The sequence below is a fragment of the Saccopteryx leptura genome, chromosome 1 (genome assembly GCF_036850995.1).
Source record: "Saccopteryx leptura isolate mSacLep1 chromosome 1, mSacLep1_pri_phased_curated, whole genome shotgun sequence".
Lineage (NCBI taxonomy): Eukaryota > Metazoa > Chordata > Mammalia > Chiroptera > Emballonuridae > Saccopteryx > Saccopteryx leptura.
The window spans coordinates 378,190,408-378,211,378 of NC_089503.1; the positions used below are offsets into that span (position 1 = coordinate 378,190,408).

At 42.1% G+C, this 20,971-nt stretch overlaps 1 protein-coding gene across 8 annotated transcripts in view; it reads left to right on the plus strand.

The window, feature by feature from the left end:
* Nucleotides 1-3,860: 3,860 nt before the first annotated feature.
* The window catches only part of USP49 (ubiquitin specific peptidase 49), a 79,926-nt gene continuing 62,815 nt past the window's right edge, over nt 3,861-20,971 (plus strand). For 3 of the 8 annotated variants that reach the window (XM_066359446.1, XM_066359452.1, XM_066359454.1), the window contains exons 1-2: nt 4,604-5,134; nt 7,000-7,079. The gene's annotated coding sequence lies outside the window, so the exon portion shown is untranslated. The other 5 variants (XM_066359447.1, XM_066359450.1, XM_066359449.1 and 2 more) reach the window with 5 other exon arrangements.

Below are 20,971 nucleotides of genomic sequence, written 5' to 3' on the forward strand. Positions count from 1 at the left end.
CCTTAATAAAAATGTATAGTGAAAAAAAGCAAAATATTTAATTCATTTAAAGGTAACAATAAACCTATCACATGTTAACATAAATAAAATAATGAAAAATAACTATTTAAAAAAATTTAGTGAGAAGAGTGGCCTTTTTTATATTTTTGCAATCTCTTGAATGTCTGGCATAATAGAAGAGTGAATTCTCATATCTATTTCTACATTTAATCTGTTGTTTTGGTTGAAGAATATGAAGTAAGTCCAACCTTATGTAGTTATGTAGAAGAGGGGAGGAACATATTAATAGTCTTTTCAGATAATTGTGGATATTCTTTGAGACTATATCACAGTTCTGCTAAAGGTTAGTTGCGGCCCTGGCCGGTTGGCTCAGCAGTAGAGCGTCGGCCTGGCGTGCGGGGGACCCGGGTTCGATTCCCGGCCAGGGCACATAGGAGAAGCGCCCATTTGCTTCTCCACCCCCCCCCCCTCCTCTCTGTCTCTCTCTTCCCCTCCCGCACGCAGCCAAGGCTCCATTGGAGCAAAGATGGCCCGGGCGCTGGGGATGGCTCCTTGGCCTCTGCCCCAGGCACTAGAGTGGCTCTGGTTGCGTCAGAGCGACGCCCCGGAGGGGCAGAGCATCGCCCCCTGGTGGGCAGAGCATCACCCCTGGTGGGCGTGCCGGGTGGATCCCGGTCGGGCGCATGCGGGAGTCTGTCTGACTGTCTCTCCCGTTTCCAGCGTCAGAAAAATACAAAAAAAAAAAAAAAAAAAAGGTTAGTTGCAATGTAGAATCTCAAACTCAATCAGTGATTGATCTTTGTACTCTGTAATATTAACGTTCATTGGTTTATTTTGCACTTTTAAAAAATTATTTATTGATTTTAGAGGGGAAGGGAGAAAGAGAAAAAAAAACATTGATTTGTTTTTCCACTTATGCATTTACTGGTTGATTCTTGTATGTGCCCTGACTGGGGATTGAACCTGCAACCGTGGTATGTTAGGACAATGCTCTAACCCAGTAGTAGTCAACCTGATCCCTACCGCCCACTAGTGGGCATTCCAGCTTTCATGGTGGGCGGTAGCAGAGCAACCAAAGTATAAATTAAAAGATAGATTTAGCCTGACCTGGGGTGGCGCAGTGGATAAAGCATCGACCTGGAAATTCTGAGGTCGCCGGTTCGAAATCCCGGGCTTGCCTGGTCAAGGCACATATGGGAGTTGATGCTTCCAGCTCCTCCCCCTTTCTCTCTCTCCCTCTCTCTCTCCTCTCTAAAAATTAATAAATAAAATTAAAAAAAAAAAAAAACCTTAAAAAAAATAAGATTTAACTATAGTAAGTTGTTTTATAAAGATTTATTCTGCCAAACTTAGCGAAAATCTGACATAAAATGGTAAGTAATTATTATTATATGCTTTAACTTGCTGTAACTCTGCTTTATAAATTTTATAAAGTAAAGTTACTGCCTGACCATGCGGTGGCGCAGTGGATAGAGCGTTGGACTGGGATGCAGAAGACCCAGGTTTGAGAGCCTGAGGTCGCCAGTTTGAGTGCGGGCTCATCTGGTTTGAGCAAAAGCTCACCAGCTTGAACCCAAGGTTGCTGGCTCCAGCAAGGGGTTACTCGGTCTGCTGAAGGCCCGCGGTCAAGGCACATACGAGAAAGCAATCAATGAACAACTAAGGTGTTGCAACGCGCAATGAAAAACTAATGATTGATGCTTCTCATCTCTCTCTGTTCCTGTCTGTCCCTGTCTATCCCTCTCTCTGACTCACTGTCTCTGTAAAAAATAAATAAATAAAAATTTAAAAATAAATAAATAAAGTTACTTCCCTACTTTACAAATCACCATTACTGTGGAACCGGTGGATGGTTAGAAAATGTTACTACTAACAGAGATACAAAAGTGGGCTGTAGGTATAAAAAGGCTGACTACCCCTGCAACCAATTTAGCTACCCAGCAGGGCTGCTCTTTTTCTTTTCTCTTCAAGGGCAAATAATATCTTACTGTTATGAAAATAGTTTTGATCTTAGACCTCCCACCCCCCAGAGCGTTTCAGGCATCCCAAGGGCTCCACAGGCCACACTTTGAGAACTACTGATCTAATATGTGCTAGCAGCACTGAGAGCCTCCCCCCCGGATTGCTATTCTGAGAGCACCCCTTCCTTTAGAAGTCTTAAATGTCTCCAAAATTCTTCACTCAACAAAAGCACCTATTATGTGTCAGTCTCTTTGTTAGGGAATTAACATGGAATAACATACAATCTTTATTCTCCAAGAATTTTCTTAGATGATTTGGGGACCAAGGAGAGAAAATAGATGATTAAGGAGTTATAAGAATTCGTTAAAGAAAATAATGTTAAAGGTGATAGACAACAAAGGGAATGTTGAATTTTAGATTTAATTCTAAACTCAAGAACCACATGACAAATCCTCACCAAATCAATCATTAGGTCCTTTCCATCAAATCTCTTAAAAATGTCTAAGTAATTACCTTTGGAAATGTTTTCATGCCTAATTGCACTTGACTTCAGGCATTGTAGTTTGTACTTAAACATGCACATAATGTTTCCCATTCTTACATTTTATTGTTCTTTGGCTTTTGTGCTTCTCGATTTCATATTTACAAGTGTGTATGTAGACTTGAGCCAGTGTGGCTGATGATGCATATGTATGTTAATTTTCTTTGTCTTTATATTTAAGTATAAGCCTTTATCTTCTTTAGCCATGTGTTGGGTGATGTAGCAGTGTTGGTCTTGTTTGGGGTAACGTCAGCGCCCCCCCCCCCCCCCCCCCCCCCCCCCCCCCCCCCCCCCCCCCCCCCCCCCCCCCCCCCCCCCCCCCCCCCCCCCCCCCCCCCCCCCCCCCCCCCCTCCCCCCCCCCCCCCCCCCCCCCGCAAATTATGTCAGGACAATGCACCCAGGAGGCCGCTCAGGAAGGAAACCTTTTCTGAGACAGTGAAGACTTGTAGCAATATCAGCTGTTCTGTTTTCCTGTGGTCTTCATTCCCACGATCTGCAGAACGTCTTCAGTTTATGGAGTCGAACCTCTTCCTGGAGGTGGGTGGGGAGGGGTTGCATAAAACAACTGAATCCCACCTGGGTCATCAGTGGCAAAAGTCGGACACGTGCTCACTTGCCTGGGAGCCAGTAGTAACTTTTGCAAAAGAGCTGCCTCACGAAACCTCGCTGCTCCGAGACTGCTTCTTTCGGCAAGAACAGTACGGTTAAAACTAAATCTTTTAAGAGAACGAAATAAAAACGGACGGGATAATGAGAAAGGCTTTTTCCCTTGGCAGTGGTGAGAAATGTTAAAGGAGCTCCAGAAAGAGTGCGGGGAACTAATGCAAAATTCATTTACTGTTCCGTGGTTGAAGGGTTGGGGAGAAGGGTTGGAGATGGGTTTGGGACAGTGGCCCTTTAAGAAGGAGGGACAGACAGAACGCTCGGTACCTTAAGAGTCTCTTTGTCTGGAAACCTCCTTATTTACCCTCCTGTGCTTCAACCAAACTTCGACCCGCGATTCACAACGCCCCCCTACGCCGCTGCCCCTTACGCCAGGCTCGAGTTGGCCTCTCGTTTGTGGCTGACCCTAAACTTTGTGCCTGTGGCGCGAACCCTGGGAGCGGACGTCTGTGCTGGGGTCGGGGTCCAGCGCTGCGCCGTTGGCGCAATGCGGGGACCAGGGCGGGGCTCCGGCGTGCGGGCCAATGGGCGGGCAGGGGGCGGGGCCGGGTTCGGTTGTCTCGCGCCCTGGTGACAGCTCGCGCGTGCTGATGATGGCGGTAAATAGAGGAGGGGGGGTCGGGAGAACGGGCGGAGGAGGTGGGGAGGCAGCAGAGGGGGTAGCTCCAGGGGGTGGGAAGGACGGAGACCAGCGGGGGATGCCGTGGCCAGGGATCCTATTCCAAGACTCGGAGGCGGGGACAGGAGTCTCCGCCACACTGGCCCTCCCCTTTAAAGAAGCCAAATCCTCACACACCGGGTGAGGGGCGACAAAGGCGGCGCGCGTCTCGCGGGCGGGAGGAGCGGCGGCAGGGGGCGGGACCGCAGTGGCGGTGGTGGCGGGCTGGGGCGCCGGGGGTGGGGGCGGCGGGAGGCGAGAGCCGGCAGTCCCAGCGCGCGGGCGCTTGATTTTGGCGGGGTGGGCGACGACTGAGTTCGGGGTAAAAGCCTTGAGAAGAGGGGAAGGAAGGCTTGAGGGGAGGCAGCGGGGAACGGGTATGTGAATGAGATGAGGATTAAGGGGAGAAAGGGTTAGAAGGCAGGAGATAAAGCCAGCCGAGGAGGAGGTAGGAAGGAGGCAAAACCGAGGGGGACTGTTGAGGAAGCCGGGCAGGGAATGAGGTTAGGAAGACCAAGGCTTGGAAGAGGGGTCCTGGGTCCGGTGTAAGAGCAAGGGTTTGCAGGCGATGGTAGTGGGGTGAGGGGTGCCGGGGTAAGAGTTGGAAGTGGGCAGCAAGGAGGGGCAGAGCTAGGGTAATAGTTGAGAGCAGAGGAGAGAGCGTGATTAAGAGCCAGACGTGACAAGAGTGTGAACTAGTGCAGAGCGAGATGAGCTGAAGGACCAGGACCGGCGCTGGGGTGGGAACTGCGAGGTTCCGCGAAGGGTATAGGTTAGTGGTGGACAAGGGGTGTAAATTCTTGAAAGTAAGAGAGGGTGAATGAAGCAGTGGACTAATACCAGGTGGAGTTAGGAGTAAGAGCGTACTGGAAGGGGTGAAAGGACAGAGAGATGAGCGATAGGGCGGTTAAAGGACAATTCGGGGACCAGAAAAGCTGAAAGGAAAGAGCTAGGGGTGAGAAGTGGTGGCAATGTGGGATAGGTTAACTAGGGAATTGTGTTAATTGACGAGGTTCTGTAAGAGCCAAGGTAAACAGTGAGGTGAAGAGACGGCTTGGACAGATGATCAAGATCAAGGCAGAGATGGGTCCCAGGATTTAAAGGATGAGATGGGGAGTAAGGGGAGAGAACAGGGTTTAGGGAAGCCAGGGGAGTCCTGATGGATGCAGAACTGGGGTCGATTGCACAGGGGTGGGAATCAAATGTGCATGGGGAGATACTCCAGAAGGTCTGTGTGGATCAGGACACAGACGCTGTCTAGTAAGGATGAAGTATAGGGAGCCTTTGGTGCAGAAGAGGAGGAACCATGGTGAGTGAAAAGAGACCTGGAGATAGGGGTACAACTAAGAAGTAGGAGTGGGGGTGTGCACAGGAAAGCAATTCTTCGTTGACAAGAGAATTGTATTGCAACTGTGAGTCCTTTTGTCCATAAAAGTAGGAAATTCCAGAAACCTCTTTCTCTTCAAGGAATCTTAAATCTGCTTCTACCTTTCATTGCTTTTAATGTGACTTTTATGTCCACTTTGAAAAGATACGACCCGTTTTGATTTGATTTTGTTCTTGTCCGAATGTCAAAGCATCAACTTGGTGCTGAACACCTCCGCATTCCACTAGGGTTGTGATTATAGGAAAATGGAGTGTGGTTTTTTTTGCAGGGTGGCTGTGCCCATGTACTGTGGTAGTGCTGTGTTGTACCTGACAAGCACTGGGCAGGCAGAGTGCTTTCTCTACAGCATTTTCATTTTCAGTGGAGAGCCCACTGTTATTGAGATAAAGATGAAGAATTTTTTGTTTTGAAAACCAGATTTATGCCTAGTTGTGTTCTGTGGCTGGAGAATACTGAGAAATTATTTCAGAGAAAGGCAGATAACCACCCAAAGAAGTTTGCTGGGAGAGAGATTTAAATCGGGGCTGGGAGGGCTTTGAGTTCCTAAGCTACATTTAGCTTTGTGTGGGACATTTCATACTGTAGTAGGTAACTCACCCACTTAGCAATATGGAATAAAGAAAGAGAGATTTGTAGGGTAGTGGATGGTTTTGGAGTGGAATTTATTTTTTTTAGATTAAATAATGAATTTATGAGTAATTTTTATTATGGAAAATAACCTCTGCAAAAATAAAGCAAGCTGAAGCCTTGGACAGCTCCACTGCCTCTCCTGTTTTTTGGGTGTGAATAAAGAAGACCATATTAATATTAATTTTCTAGCAGGTTTTGATTTTTAAGAAATTAAAAGGAAGATAAGAAATTTGGGACAAAGTTCAGGTTATTCTTCCTGGGTATTTGGATGATTTTTATTCTGAAGCTCTTACCTTTAGCTAAGAATATGAATGATTATACTTTTTTTCAATGATATGTAAATTTTGAATTGCCACTAGTTTGTGGGTGTTCGTGTAAAAGCAAAGATTAGGTTGAAGGCATTTGTAATAGCAAAGATTCAATTTTGATTTGTGGACACATCTGTTATTGATATATATATGAATAATTTAGAATCTTAAATCTTTCTGAATTCAGCTGCTAACTGTATCCATGCATTCTAGACGATGTTAAACAGGTGTTCAAGGTGACTAGATTGATATAGCAGTTTAACAGGATTTTTAAAAAATGTCTATTTTTGCTGTTAAGTTTCAGACTAAGTGCGTTAGTCTGAAATGTTCACTTTCAAGCTGCAGAGTAACTTTGGTATGAGGTGTGTGTTTCTGTGAGATGTGTGTGCGTATTTCCTTCTTTACAGATGCGTTGGGGCTGGAATCATCTACTAGGTTTTTGTAAAAGATAATTGTTTTATACTTGGTGTTCTTATTTAAATTATTTTAGATTTGCTGATACTGATAAAGAAGAAAATATAAACTAACATCTGCTGAAGGAAAGATTATGTTTGGTCCTGTCCTTTGTTTCTGTATGCCGCCAGCGTGCTAATCATCAGTTCTCTGCGGTTATTTCTGTCCACAGTCCTAGATTGGAAAGGGATAATCTTTTAATTCAACTAATACTATTTATTAGTAAGGGCTCCAGTGATAAATTTAAGCTTTATTTTCATTTGTTCATTGAGTAGGATTCTGTTCAGTGTAACTTTATTTTGTGTATATTCTTATTTACTAAGCAAAAAACTTAAATTTATATTTTCTAATTTGAATAAGTAGGTTGTACATAATTGTTTTTCTGGTTGATTGTAGATTCTTTGGATGGGACGAAACCTTGAAAGAACCTCTAGTTTATCATGCAACTTCAGTCAATCCCACTTAAATCATCCCAGGTAGATAAAAATTTATCCTATTTTCATAACTCTTCAGAGGTAATGTGGCAACCTTTGTAGATAATCTTTTCCAGTGTTTAATTATTTTCTCTCTAAAGAGCATCTGCCTTCTGTCGAACTAGCATACACATAATGCTCTATTTATATTTGTTCTCTTGCCCTAGTCTCAATTTTTGAGTAAAAATATCTGTTACTCTAATATTAAGAAGGTGCTAGTTCTTCATAAACTTAGTAATAGTATCTAGCATGTAGCTTTTGTGCTAGATGTGGTGGTAAACTCATCTCCTCCTCACATCAATCCTATGAGGTTGGCACTGCTCCTGTTCCCATTTTACACGTGAAGAAATAGAGGCTCCTTGAGATTAAGTGATTTGCCCAAGGTTATACTCAAGACATTTCTGTAGCTACTTGTTTGATAGCCGATAATCTTTTAGTACAAATGGTACTTGGGTTTCTTTTTGTCAAACTAACTGATACATTTAATCTTTTCTTTTTCTTTTTTTTTAAGTTCATAACTGAGACTTCTCCCAAGCAGTGGGGGGTAGTGTTTGGCCCTTGGTATTTTGCTGGCAGAGCCTGTGCTCTGCTTCACGGTGCTCAGTCGGGCTTTATCTCTACTTGCTTGTTGTGAAGTCAGCCTTTACCGTGCTCTTCTCCAGATTAAACAGTGCTGGTTTATTTTAATCCCTTAATGGGTCTTGTTTGCCAGTCCCTACATTATCCCTATGGTTCTGTTATTAACTGTTTCTCAGCTCCTTTCTAGATGGGGAACCTGGGACAAACACCCTGAGGGTTGTCTAATGCAAGATTACATCAAGGTTCTTACACGCTTCTATTTTTTTTGTTATAAAATTGTATCTATGAAACAAAGCAATGCAAAAACAATTTAAAAGATGACTCAACAGAATTGCTGATTATTGGTTACCTGTCCACCCTCTTAGCTAGAAAAAGGCCCTGGACTTTGTTATATAACCTACAGGTTTGTAGTTGGAAGAGGGTTGCCATTGAGGAAAATGTAACTCTGATTTCAGTGGAGATGTCCATAAGCAATACCTCTCCAGACTGAGTTTTTGCTGTCTTTTCTTTGTTTGCCTGTGTAAATAATATACTAAGTACATTTATACATGCTTTAATTTGGTTAAGTAAATTGATGCACTCATTACATTAAAAATTAAGACTTAATTTTTTTTAAAGCAGTTTTAGCTTCACAGCAAAATTGAGGGGAAGGCATAGAGATTTACTGTTTACCCTCTGCCTGCACCCAAGCATACCCTCCCCCATTATCAGTATCTCCCCCAGAGGGGTTCATTTGATAAAAGTGATCCATTGCTTTAAAAGGATAACAATAATTAGTGTTTACTGAGTTCCCAGCATAAGCTAAATATGTCAATGGATTGAAATGTAATAACCCCATGAGAGAACATCTGTTGTTAATACTCAGTTTTTGTGTGTGACTTTTGGTTTTTTTTTTAACAATGTTTCAGACTTACAGAAAAGTTACAAAAATGGTATCTATATACCCTTATTTAAACTCACCAGTTGTTTTCATTTTGCCCCATTTGCTTTATTGTTTTATCTCACTTGAGCATTTTTAAACAAGTGGACTTGAAAAAAAAAGGATAGGAAGGCATTTTTAAAAGAGAAGGGGGCCCTGGCCAGTTAGCTCAGTGGTAGAGTGTTGACCTAGCGTGTGGATGTTCCAGGTTCTATTTCCAGTCAGGGCACACAAGATAAGTGCCCATCTGCTTCTCCACTCCTCCCCCTTTTACTTCTCTCCCTTTCCTTTCCTTTCCCTTTCCCTTTCCCTTTCCCTTTCCCTTTCCCTTTCCCTTTCCCTTTCCCTTTCCCTTTCCCTTTCCCTTTCCCTTTTCCTTTCCTTTCCTTTCCTTTCCTTTCCTTTCCTTTCCTTTCCTTTCCTTTCCTTTCCTCTTTCCTTTCCTTTCCTCTTTCCTTTCCTCTTTCCTTTCCTCTTTCCTTTCCCCACTCCCCCTCCCACTCCCCCACAGACTAATCCACGAAGTTCAAAATATTTTGAATAAAATTAAGTAAGCCTAGGGGCCTACTTGTATTTTTCATTTCTCTAGCATCTAGCTAGATATTAGCTTAGTTAACAGCAGTTGTGATGCAAACTACAGTTTCTGGTCGTTTTGTGACACTGAGTAAACTGCATGTACGATTGTGCTTGTACTGATTTTTTTTGTTTTCAACTGCAGTGAGAAAAGTGTTGCGTAACAGTTGCCTTTTGTAGACCTAGTGTGGCCGCCAAAGGACTGTGATCTTGCTCTGCGGCCCACATGCTGAGTTGAGTTTGAGACCCCTGCTTTAACCCTTTCTTCCCTTCCCCTTCGCTCCCCTCCAGCACCCATGGCTCAATTGGAGCAAGTTGGCTCCAGTTGGTGAGGATGGTTCCGTGGCTTCCACCTCAGGCACTAAAAAGAGCTTGGTTGCCAAGCAATGGGAGCAACGCCCCAGATGGGCAGATTATCTCCCCATAGTGGGCTTGCTGGGTGGATCCTGGTCAGGCACCAGCTGGGGCACATGCGAGAGTCTGTCTCTCTGCCTCCTCTCCTCTCACTGAATGAAAAGAAGAGAGAAGGGAAGACTATCTTGAGTATATCAGGAAGCTGGTATGTGAAGCATACCGTGTGAGGCAAAGGAATCAATGGATTTTGTGGTTTAATGGTTTGTTTTCTTCAGTCTATTCTGAAGAACATTCTTTTACCTGTGAATGATGTTTGTTGGCCCCTCTTACATCAGTAAAAACTGTGTCATGGTGTACCTTTCTCTTTGCGACCTCCTTAGCAGCTGGCATAGTGTGCTTTCATAGAGTGGGTCGTCAGGATATGCTAGGTATTGGTGATGTAGGGGTAATTATTATGTGAAAACAGGAGCCACGGGGCTGTTTAGCACTGTGACTAAGACATGTTTTGAAGATCTTTTTATAGCTTCAAGGATTTGAAAAAGATCTAAGAGCAAAATGTATAAGAGCATTGGTTGCAATTCATACTATATAATAGGTTTGCCTATGAGAAGGGAATGAATATAAATATCGTAACATTCTATTACCTCCCCCCAAATAGCTTAAATTTTAGGAGTCTTTTCAGTTGTTATCACATAAGGAGATTTAACTGACCCCATCCCCACTGCCACGTCCCAACTCATCCTCAATCTTTATAATTAAAATGGTAGCCTGACTTTTGGTAAAGGTGCAACCACAGAATGAAGCCTGTCCAAGTTCAGTGAAAGGACTATTAGCTGTATTCCAACAGATGTAAAATATAACACTTGTAAGCTTCTTTTTCCTCCATTTGAAGTGATCATCAAACTGATGAAATACAGCTTCTTATGAAACCGGATTGTAATAATTAACAACACTTTGCTTTCATAAGGACGAGAAAATTACAAATTATTTGGAAAGTATTCTTCCCAGTCATGCATTGTTTCTGAGGCATGGGCTGTCTTTTAAAGACTATCATACTGTTCCTTTGCCATTTATATGTTAATAGAAGTCTGAAAAGTAAGGTGCTGTTCTGAAATGTTCAGGGCTGTTTTTTATTATATATCACATCGAAAATGGCATTCCATGACAGGTATTTTCTCTCTCTGTCTTCTATGGAACTAATTAGTAATTTACACTCTAGCAGCATCTCTTCCAGCCTCGCTGTGTGAAAATGCCTGCTACTCTGCCCTCCGTGCAGCCTGGGCTGGCAAATGATGGGGGGCAAATGTTGGTTAGCACATCAGAAAGATCAAGGCTAAAATTTATTTTTTGTGTTTTTATAAATATACAGGCTTTTGTATATGCTCTGTCCCTTCACACCACGCTCCCTCCATTTAAATACAAATGTTATTACCTCCTGTAATCCAGAGCAACTGTCCCTGATTCAACTTTGAACTGTTTTCTGTTCTGTCCCCACCCCCACTCCAACACTGTGGGATTTGGGAAGGATTAGCAGGGCAGTCTGGCATAGTTTAGAGCCCAGAGAGCTGGTCTGTACTGCTCCCTCCCATCATCCGAATGCCGAGCTTCTTGTCATTGTCTGTAGAGCCCAGGGGTCTATCTCTGCTGGGCATCCAGTGGGAGGGGTGGGAGGGGTGGGAGGGCAGCCCTGCTGCTAGGGAGTTAGGAAGATGCTTTCATATGACATTCACATCCCTCCAAAGGAAGGATAGGCGGCCTTACTTTGCGTCAGCTTTTTCTAAATGCGGCCGTGAATGACCGAAAGATAATTTATAGCTTGGCTTTAGCACTTTGTCACATTGGTGTTCTGCGCTTTCCTGCCCCCTGGTCTGTCTCCTTCAGTCTCTGACATGGAAAGGTGATGTGTGGTATCTGTTCTGGGTTCACTTGGGTGGGCCGTGTGGGCATATGAAAGGAGCAAGAGCTTTTGATTTTGAAATGAAGTGGTAAGGATCAGTTTGTTTAGTGAGGAATGAATGTAATTTTAATTGAGAATTAAAGGAATGGTAGAGAGGGGTTTACTGATTTATTAGTTTTGAGCCGGAACCTTTCTAGCATGCTAGATAATTTGTGGTACTTATTTTTGCAGTTATAAATAATAATTCATAAGGATAATAAGGTCAAAGTCCCTATTAGAGTCAATTAGAGTCCACCAACAAGAAATTGTTGCCTGGAGGTGGCCACAGAGAAAATCAGGTGAGAATATGTGTAAATAGCTCAGTTCAGCCATCCCTGCTAAGTAGCATTGTAACCGTAGACACCCAGCCTTGGGCAGTGCGTCAGCGTTCATGATCAGAGGGCATGCCACTGATGTTCGTTAGCACTGTGGAGTGTGTGCGCTGTATGTGTTGCTCCCATTTACTTCTTTTATTTTCCTTTTTCTGTGTTCTAATACAACAGCCTGTTTTAATTTTCCTAATTATTTTAGAAATTCATGGCTAGATACTAATTATATACTCTTGTGCTTGAACATCTAAAAGAAGTCAAAGGTTAGATTAGTAAACAACATATAAAAAATGAAATATTGAAGTGGATTGGTCATACAGAGAGGTGTTATAAGTAAAGATGAGAATGTGAATACATGACTATGGAATTAAAGATACTGTTTTAAAAGAAACATCTCTCTAAAATGTATGGCATAGCTTGAAGAACTGATAACAGTGCATTTCACTTGAAAGGTATGTGTGCTTTCAGGAAGATATCCAGCTTGTTTGTGGTTGGTCTGTCTACTCTATGCTAAAATCCCAACTTGGTTAAACATTACCAGTCTCCCCATTATATTGTTAATGTGCTTCTTGAATTTTTTTAATCTTTATTGTTGTAGGCAGTTCAGCTTAGCCTACAACTAGTAATAAATTCAAAATATATTTAGCTATAAATTCAGTAGTCCTACTCATTTAAATAAATATAACATAAAACATATAATTACTACTTTTTGCATATTACATTAAAAATTGAACAAGTTGATGATAACCAGTAGTGAATGAGAAGATGGGGAAGTTGGAATATTCACACACCGTTGCTGGAGTGTAAGTTTCCTTGGAGGTAAATTTAGCAATGTCTATTTTGTTTTACTGGTTTTGGGGGGGTATTTTTTGATAGACAGGAAGGAAGAGTGAGAGAGTGAGAAGCATCAACTCATAGTTGCTTCACTTTAATTGTTCATTGATTGCTTCTCAGTGAGTACCTTGACTGGGGGCTCAAGCAGAGCCAGTGACCCCTTGCTCAAGCCTGTGACCTTGGGCTCAAGCCAGCAACCTTGTTTTTAAGCTGGTGACCTCGGGGTTTCAAACCTTGGGGCTTCAGTGCTCCAGGTTAACTCTATCCACTGCTCCACCACTGGACAGGCAGCAGTTGTCTGTTGGAATTTAAAATCTGCATACCCTGTCTGAACAAGCGGTGGTACAGTGGATAGAGCGTCAGACTGGAATGTGGAGAACCCAGGTTCGAAACCCCGAGGTCACCAGCTTGAGCATGGGCTCATCTGGTTTGAGCAATGCTCACCAGCTTGAGCCCAAGGTCACTGGCTTGAACAGGGGGTCACTCGGTCTGCTGGAGCCCCCTGGTTAAGGCACATATGAGAAATCAATCAATGAACAACTAAGGTGCCACAATGAAGAATTGATGCTTCTTATCTCTCTTCCTTCTTGTCTGTCCCTCTCTCTGTCTCTGTGTCACAAATAAATAAATAAATAAAATAAAATCTGCCTACCCTGGATCTAGCCATGTAGCTCAGTTGATTAGAGCTTCATCCTGATACACCCAAGTTGCAGGTTAGATCCCTGGTCAGGGCACACACAAGAATCAACCAATGAGTACGTAAGTAAGTGGTACAATAAATGGGTGTTTCTTTCTCTCTCTCTCTCTAATCAATTAAGAAAGTTTTTTTTAAATGTGCATATTCTGTGACCTAGCAATTCCACTTCTAGAAATTTTTCCTATAGATATATTCTGTATACTTGCCTGAAAACTATAGTACAAAGTATTTTATTATAGCATTGCTTGTTACAGCAAAAAGTGAAGCTCCTTACTTAGGGATTGGTTAATGTATGATGTGTCCACCCTGTGGAATGCCTCTAAGTTGTTAAGAATAGTGAATCTCTACATGCTGATATAGAAAGACGTCCATTGTAAAGTTATTTTATAAGTCACATAGAATGATATGTATAAAATATTCCTCTTTTTGTAAAATGTTAAGGACTGTTACTGAGATATTTCTTTTTGGGGAGAAGGTAGGCACTTTTTATACTCTGTATACTTCTACATTGTTTAGTTTTTTTTGTTTGTTTGTTTATGAGAGGCAGGGAGGCAGACAGATTCCCGCATGCACCCAGACCACTATCCACCTGGCAAGCCCACTAGGGGGTGATGCTCTGCTCATCTGGTGCGTTGCTCCATTGCTCAGGAATGGAGCCATTCTAGCGCCTGAGACAGAGGCCATGGAGCCATCCTCAGCACCTGGGGCTAACTTGCTCAAAAGGCTTGAGCCATGGCTGTGGGAAGAGAGAGAGATAGAAGGGGGAGGGGTGGAGAAGTAGATGGTCGCTTCTGTGTGCCTTGACCAGGAATCGAACCCAGGACTTCCATGTGCAGGGCCTACACTCCAGCATTGAGCCAACTGGCCAGGGCCTACATTGTTTACTTTTAATAAGCATGTAAAGAAGGGCTTAACTGAGACCATCTTCATAAGGGAATCTTCTGTGGTCCTAAGGGAGAAGGAGGAGGAGGCTGGCTAGAGAAGAGAGCTGATCCATTCATAGGAGAAACATCAGTCATATTTTTGAGTCAGAAATGTCTGGAATGGCATAAAGAGGGAATAGAGTGGAAGTTGAGGCTGTTTGGGTGGAGGTTTTTAAAGGTGATGAAGGCCCTGGCCGGTTGGCTCAAAGGTAGAGGGTCAGCCTGGCCTGTGGAAATCCAGGTTCAATTCCCAGTCAGGGCACACAGAAGTACTCATCTGCTTCTCCACCCTTCCCCCTCTCTTTCCTGTCTGTCTCTCTCTTCCCCTCCCGCAGCCAAGGCTCCATGGGAGCAAAGTTGGCCCGGGCGCTGAGGATGGCTCCATGGCCTCTGCCTCAGGTGCTAGAATGGCTCCGGTTGCAATGGAGCAACACCCCAGATGGGCAGAGCATTGCCTCCTAGTGGGCATGCTGGGTGGATCCTGGTCGGGCACATTTGGGAGTCTGTCCCTCTGCCTTCTTGCTTCTCACTTCAAAAATAAAAAAAGGTGATGAAAAGTGTATTTGATTTGAAAAATGATCTATAAAATGGAAATGATAATGGTACCCAGTTTGTTGGGTTGTTGTGGGGACTAATTAAATAATGCTTATAAAATGTTTAAAATGGTGACTGACACATAGTAAGCTCAGTGTTAGCTATTATTACTGAAGAAAATACGTTATCGTTCACAAGCCTGAATAAATTAGTGTGTTGTCATTATTATGCACGATGATGATTCTGCAGACCCCATTGACAGATCATGTACCCTGGGTTTTTCCAGTGAGGTGGATGGTTAGCCCAACCATTCCTGTTCTTCACTTCGATCTTCCCACCTACTAATGCTTAGTAGCAAAAATCTAAAATACCGAAGTTACAATTTTAGAGCTCTAGACACATGATGTTCTACAAGTTGCTATTGGTTTTGTTTACCAATGTTACCATATATACTAACATTTGAGGTTTGTAAAAGTAGGAGAACAGGTAATTTTGGGGAAAAGGATCATTTCCTGTGCCCTTGGGATGTGGAATAGATAGTCACCTTTCACCAAATGTGTTCATCAGTTTTTATTAGCAATGCTGTGTAATGAGCATATTAGCTGTGACACCCAGATTGGCAGCCAACAGTCTGCTTGTAAAATCTTTTAGAAAACAGAAATCTGGTGAGAAGAATTCTTGAGCAGTTGAAACAGCTTTTGTGGGAAAATTACATAAAACAAATAAAGAAGAAAAAGTTTCTCTAAATTATTGTTTTACCCCTGAGAGCCACAAGAAAAGATGATTTGCCTGTGAACTGCTATGTGACAATGTAATTTTGTAGGGCTTTAGAGTTCCTTTTGTATTTGACATTTTCATTTGTTTGTCATTTAAAGAACTTCAAAGTATATTTATATTTGATGAAAAAAGTATAAATGTTTATACCATAAAAATTAAGTCTATTTTAAGATGATGAACTTCTCACACATATATTATATACATACTATATTCTAATCTAAATTATTTCCCCTTCTACTTCCAGTTAAAACATATAAAACATTATTGAGGGTTTAAAAAAAAAATCTTCAGCAGAAATAACAAGAAGAGTTTATATTTAAACACAGTACCTGGCATTTGAAGTGTTCGATAATTTTTTTTTAGAGAGCGAGAGAGACAGGAGGAGAGATGAGTAGCATCAACTTCTAGTTGCTTGATTTTAGTTGTTGTGCTTTGATTGCTTCTCAGACGTGCCTTGATTGGGAGGCTCAAGCCAAGAAGACATGACCCTTTACTCAAGCTAGCGAGCCTGCACTCAAGCCAGATGAGCCTGTGGTCTGCGACCTCCAGGTTTCTAACCTGGCACCTCAGAATCCCAGGTTGATGCTGGGTGCCAGCACCAGTTAGGCTCAATAATTTTTTTTAAAATAATTTTTAGAGAGAGGAGAGAGAAAGGGGGAGAAGCAGGAAGCAATAGTAGTTGCTTCCCGCATGTACCCCAACGGGGCAAGCCCAGGCAGGGCTCCAAACCTGCAACCTTAGTCAGTGTTCCAGGTCCACGCCCCATCCACTGCACCACCACCAGTCAGGCAGGCTCACTACATTTTTATTGAATAAATTCATATATGCTTGAATGAAAAATGTTCTGAAGTCAGACTTCCTCCTCTGTGATTTGGGCCCAGTCTAGCATTAGTGTGTGCAGGCTCTCTGTTCAGGCCTGTGCCTGTGCCCAGTTTCCTCTCAGCCCCACAGGCACCCTCTCTAAGGTGTGTGCTTGCTGTGTCCTTGATTCTGTATGCATCTTTGTAAAATACTTAGTGATGTTTTTGTACATGTATCTTTAATTCCAAAACCCCTCATTATATCACACAGTTGTAGACTTTGGCTATAATATTCTCCCTGGAAAAATGCTGAAGTCTTGCTCTGGTTTTTACTTTTTTCACTCAGCACTGATTTAAGAGCTATGTTAGTGTTTTTGGATGTACACTTGGCTAATTGGTCCTGTCTGCAGCCTACTATTCCTAGGTGTGCATTCATTCCCATAGAGATGGGTGCCTGGGCTACCATAAACAATGCTACCAATAAACAGTCTTTTACGTGTCCATATGGACATGTTGGAGAATTTCTTTGGGACACGAACTCAGGAGTGGCATTGTGGCATAGTATTACCAGGCTATTGAATGGCTGTATCGATTTTCATCCCACAGGCATTGTATCACCCCCACCCCCACCCCAAACCCCTAGTATTATCCACATTTCTCATTTCACCATTTAACATCATCTTATTTTAATTTATATTATTAATAATGTTATATTAATTACTGGTGAGTTTGAGCACTTCTTCGTATTCTAGTTAGCTATTTCCACTCTGAAATAAACAAAACAATAAACATAATATTTTATTTTTTTAAGCTGGAGGATCTTTGGGTTATGTGTTATATTTTGTGAGCTAGATCTATTTTCTCAAACTTCAAAACGGGAAGAACATCACACTTTTACATAGAAGCTTAAAGTATTGTTTTCTTCCTGATGGCAAGAAATGATGAAACAGACATCTTTCAGCATTCAACTTGAAAGCTGTAAAGAATGCTACAGTTAGACCACCTGGCTAATCCAGTCTCATTGTCCTCATTTATGCTGAAATATGAGAGCAAGTGTTTTTACCAGAATAGATTTGGTTGGAAAGTGCTATAGCATATTAGATACTTTTAAAAATCACCTCTGGACAAAAATCAATAGATTATTTAAAAAAACAAAACTCAGATGAAGCTGTTTCCCGTTGCGCACCGTGTTCCTAGAGGTCAGAAAACTGAGCAGATAGCAGGCAACAGCTCTGCCTGCCTTTCCATGGAGAGCCCGTCACTTGGTCAATCAGTTCGGACTTAACCCTATTCACTGTTCAAGTACATGGCACTAACTATAGTAAACAAGTACTGTACCATGTTACACTCTCAGGTTCTCTGTGGCAGGACCATAGGAAATGTAGATGTGAAGTGTTTGGGGGTGGAGAAATGCTCATTTCCTCATTGAGATGCCCCTTCTGGGGGTCTTAGGGAAAGCTCGGCAGCAGTTTCAGATTTGTGCCGGAGTCCCAGCACTGTTTGTTCAGTCTTCAGGAAAGGAGGAGCCACCAACTCAGAATGCTGTTTGATTGACAGTATTTGTGCTTTCCTTTCCTGAGGAAGCCATACAGCTTTTCAAGGGTTTTCATTTCCGACTAAAATGTGATGCAGTCAGGCTGTTCTTTTGACTTTGATTTAGCGTCTGCTTGACTGAGTGAAAAAGGAAATTTTAACTTGTGATGTGATTGGTGTAGCCATAAACCGTGAACTTTTCCCAATATTACATATAAGTTAAAATTTTTTCTCTCATTTTTCTTTTTGCTGGTGTTGTGGTTCTGACTTCTGAGTAAGTACATATCAGCAAAGCATTTTTTCCTGCTCTTAATTTTTTTCAAAGTCCCACTGTATGCTAAGATGTAGTGTTTTTTCAAGTGCTTTGATATTGTGCTGCCTGAAAATTTATTTTTCTTGGTTTTCTTTCCCCCTTCGGAATTCTTGCTTGGGAAATCTTATTTTTAGGTATGGTTTTAAAACATTGTTTTTAGCCTTTCAAGAGTCTTTTAAAATGTAGTATTTATCAATGCTAAGCCTGTATCTAGTATGAAAAGTATACTGCCTGGTTTTCTTCCCTCCCTAACACTCTGCCTCTCCGGTACCTCCATTCTCTGCTCTCTGAGCTGTTTCCTTTTCTGTTTAATGCCATTTTCCTAAACAGTGGGCTTGCCTGATATATTTAAAATCTGTGCAGGTTATTCTCTAGACCGGCACAGTTATCATCCTGGGATCGAGTTCCGTGCACATCCTAGGTGTTTCCTTCACCTCCCTACGTTGGGACCCACTGTTTCTTGGACCCCGTATCTTCTTGATAGTGTATACTTTAATTAAGCAATTCCTCCGTAAAGTTCCCAAGAAAAAGGTGCACAGATTTGTTTGTGTATCTGCATGTATGAAAATGTCTTCATTTTCTCTCATACTTGATTTGTAGTTTCCCTGGCTATAGAATTTTAGATTGAGCAGTATTTTCTCGGAGCTTAACAAGATTTGCTCTGTTGGTTTCTTGCTTCTGTTATTGCCAAGGAGAGTCTGATGATGTTGTGTCTTGATTTATTTTCTCTCCTTGGTTGCTTTTAGGATCTTATCTTTGTCCCTAATGAATATCAGCCTCGCTCGGGCCTTGTTTTATCTGTTGTGCTAGGCATACCGAGGGCTTCAATTTGGAAACAGACTTTTTTCATTTCTGGAATTTTCTTCAATTCTTAAATTTGAACCAAATTCCCCCATCTCCCCCAGTATTCCTATTCTTTCTCTTTGGAACTGTTATTAGTTGTATTTGTAATTTACAGACTGATGGATCCTTTAATTTTTCTATCTTTATTATTTCTCATCTTTTTTATCTCTTCTTTCTGGGAGATTTTCTTGAACTTCATCTTTATCCTCTTTTAGTGAGTTTTTAATTTCTGCTATTTTAATTTTCAAGAATTTTTTTTTTCCTTGCCCTGGCTAGGTAGCTCAGTTGGTTAGAGCTTTGTCCCAAAGTCCCAGAGGTTGCTGGTTTGATCCCCAGTCAGGGCACATACAGGAACAGATTGATGTTCCTGTCTCTCTCTCTCTCTCTCTCTCTCTCTCTCTCTCTACCTCTCCCCCTTCCTCTCTCAAGTCAAAAAAATTTTTTTTTTTAATTTTTAAAGTTTTTTTATCCCAAATGTTGCTTTTTAATAGGTTTTTGTTTTTGTTTTTTGGGTGAAATAGTTCTCTCTGAGTATGTCAATTATACTTCTTAAAAAATTTCTTCAGCCTCCTGCACCATCTCTGTTTCTTTAAAATATCTTTATTTGATCATTTGTTTTGGTCTTTCATTTAGGGAATTTCCTTAAATGTACAGCTTTAGCTGTCTTACTCTGATTTCCACAGAGGCCATCAAAAAACTGAAAGCTGAATTTGCCACAGTAAGGGCTTCTTAAAGTGGCCTACATCATAAGGTGATGGCAGGGACCCCACTCTGGGGCCCGGAGTTCCCTCTAGCTGTCAGTGTCTGTAGGTGTTTTTCTCTTGGCCAGGTTCTTCCCCAGAGAGAGCACTCCCAACACAGGCGGGCGCACACAGCTGGCTGTAACATTGGGGAGCTGCGTGGGGAAGGAGCTGAGGATTTACCTTCCAGCTGTCCGTTCATCCCCATCTCTTCAGACTAGTAGGGCTGCCTCTAGTTGTGCCTAAGCCCAGAGTCTCTTTAGTTTCCTGAGAGCAAACTCCCTATCCTCTGCCCAGTGGGTGCTTGGAGTACTTGCAGTACATACTGGCTCTTTGACAGACGCTTGTTGGTGGGAGTCTTGGGGTGGAACTTTCACCATGTTCTAACTGTCAGCTTGCCTGCGCTCTCCGCTGTCAGAAGCGCGTTCTGAGCTTTCCTGGTTTATCTCAGCACAGTTCCGTTTATTTCGGGCTTTCCCCCAACAGGCTTTTAGCTTTTGCTTTCTTCCTTCTGCCAAATCAAATACCTTACCCGTTTGCTTTTCAGCCTCCAAAAACTTTGTTGTAGTTGCTTCCTATTCTTTGTCCTTATATGTATGTTATGTTTTTAATGCCCTTTTAGTGGAATAATGGAGAGAGCAGAGGTAAATGCAGGTGTTCAGTGCATTTCATGGAAATGTTTCATGGAAATTCAATCTTATTTCTTTGATGCCCTGTTTCAACACAAGACTTCATAGGTGGATCAATTAGAGCAGCGATTTTCAACCAGTGTGCCATGACACACAGATGTGCCCCAAGAATTTCTAAAACATGCAGTATCTGACTGTTTAGTCAGAGGCACTGACCTCTTTTCCCTTAGATTGTCAAAGAAAAAAAAATAGTAACAGCCAACACAATAGCCGTCCGGTATGAATTAATCAAAATTATACCAATTTTTTTGTTAGATCAGCAAAAAATAGAGGTTTTGGTGTGCCGCAGAATTTTAGAAATTAGTTTGTGTATACCATGAGATGAGAAGGTTGAAAATCGCTGGCTGATAGCAACTGCAGAATTTTGCTGTAGTAGCAGAATCGTACAGTACATAAATTCATTTGGTTTTTGCTGCTCTCATGTATTAATACCTAACCTGTAGCTTGCTGTAAGAGAATGACATTTGTTTTGTTTGTTTTTTTTTTCATTTTTCTGAAGCTGGAAACAGGGAGAGACAGTCA